Source organism: Vicia villosa, unplaced genomic scaffold (genome assembly GCF_029867415.1).
Source record: "Vicia villosa cultivar HV-30 ecotype Madison, WI unplaced genomic scaffold, Vvil1.0 ctg.003723F_1_1, whole genome shotgun sequence".
NCBI lineage: Eukaryota > Viridiplantae > Streptophyta > Magnoliopsida > Fabales > Fabaceae > Vicia > Vicia villosa.
In genome coordinates, this window is record NW_026706281.1 from 203929 (window position 1) to 206008 (window position 2080).

Sequence of the window (2080 nt, forward strand, 5' to 3'; positions counted from 1 at the left end):
GTTTACAGTAAAGAGACATGAAATCATCTCTACAGAGAGGTATTTGTACTATTCTACCACAAACATTTTGAAAGAGTGACAGAATAACTGAATTCATTTCATTCAAGAGGGGGACCTTACTTGTGTGTGTGCAAGTATGCCAGTCAGATGCCTCTTAAATGAAAGAAAGATGCTCGTCCAAATTAGGGAAAGTGTACAAGTCTGGGGATGTGCCAGAGCATGTCTTTCAGAGTCCTAAATGGGAGACTTTGATTAAAATTGAAATTGAAATGTTTGTTTGTTTGAATGTGGTAGAGTAGTAAAAATATCTCTCTATAGAGATAAGCTATGTCTATCTACTGTATAAAAGATTTGACTTTAGCTGGCTTGTATGAGGCCCAAGCTTGAGGCTTTTTGATTGATTAATTAATATTATTTGACTCTGGGAGATGGCTCCATTGGGGGTTAATTACAGGGTATTTTTGTGTTCTGTACAAAGCCCAGAATTGAGGCTGACTCTACTTAGGGGAAACATTATTTGTGTGCCTTGTACAAAGCCCAAGGTTGTGGCTACTGAGTGATAAAGAACTCACTGGGGAGACTCTATTATCTGCCTTGTACAATGCCCAAGGTTGAGGCAGACTCTTGACAGGGGAGTTTTATTGTTTGGGTGCCTTGTATGAAGCCCAAGGTTGAGGCTAACTGTTTTTGTTGGTTTTGACTCTACTGAGGAGGTTTTATTTATTGAAAGACTGTTTTTCTTTGGAAGCTAACCCTTTCCAGGGATTTTGACTCAGCTGGTGAATTTGTCTGTTAAAAGACTGACTTTTACCATGTTTTTGGAGGCTGACCCTTTCCAGGGGTTTTGACTCTTTTGGGGAAATTATCTCTTAAGAGAAATGAATCTTTATTAATTGACTTTGGAGGCTAACCCTTTCCAGGGATTTTGAAAGAATAAAAGAATGTTTTGGAGGCTAACCCTTTCCAGGGATTTTTATTGAAATGAAAGAATGTGTGGAAGCTAACCCTTTCCAGGGATTTTGAAAGAATGATTTGGGTAGCACTCCATTAATTATTAAAGGATGAAAAGATTGGCAGAAAGATTATCTAGTGGAGACTTCTTGTTTAAAGCCCAAGATGAAGGCTGACTCAATGCTGAGGAGAAAATAAACATAGATCCTAGACTCTGCTAAGGAAGATTGATGATGATAAGGGTGACAGAGACTGTCCATGTCTCTCATTCCAAAAATGTACTCAATGTAGAATTGAGACAAACTTAGCTTGTTTTAAGTCTGGTTTAAATTGGAAGAAACTCACCAGGGTAGGCTAAAAGGTGACTAAAGACCTGTTCCTATGTTTATAAGAAACCTGATGGGTCCTTGTATACAAGCTCAAGAGGAAGCTGGAAATGCTTTTAAGAAGCCTGTGGGTCCTTGTACAAAGCCCAAGAGGAGGCTAATCGAGGGTCCTTGTTATAACACAAGAGAAAGCTATGCAGTTTTGAACTTATTTTGGCTCTAAGCAAATGGGTAAGAGGTTTCACCGGGAATAATTCCTCTTTGGGTGGATGTGTCCTATTATTTGGATTCTAAGGTTTTTGCCAAGATGTTTCACCGGGAATAATTCATCTTGGGGGTTTGAACTACAGATCTCTAATTAGTAAAGAGCCTTCACCGGGAAGACATTCTCAATCCTAGGTCATATTCCTATAATATATATATAGTTTAACTGTCCTAGGGTTTACACTCAAACGTAGTTCTAAACAAATATATGTACAGTTTATATTTGACAGTAATTTAAACAAAGACTGTAAATTGAAAGCTTGTAAAGCCTAACCTGGATGGAGTGGAGGCCTTTGAAGAAGTATGTACAAAGCCTCAACAGTATTTTTGTTGTTTTGTTGATAACAGTTGAATGTATATGATAAACAGTTAATGGTTTTTGAAAACAGAAGAAGTGAAGATGGACAAAGGTCACATAGGTATCTGAAGAGTTTCACCGGGAATAATGCCCTTCAAATACCAGAAGAATGTTTTGAAAACAGAAAGAAGATTTTGAAAATACAGTTTTGAAAACAAGCTAAGAAGAGAAGGTTTTTGGG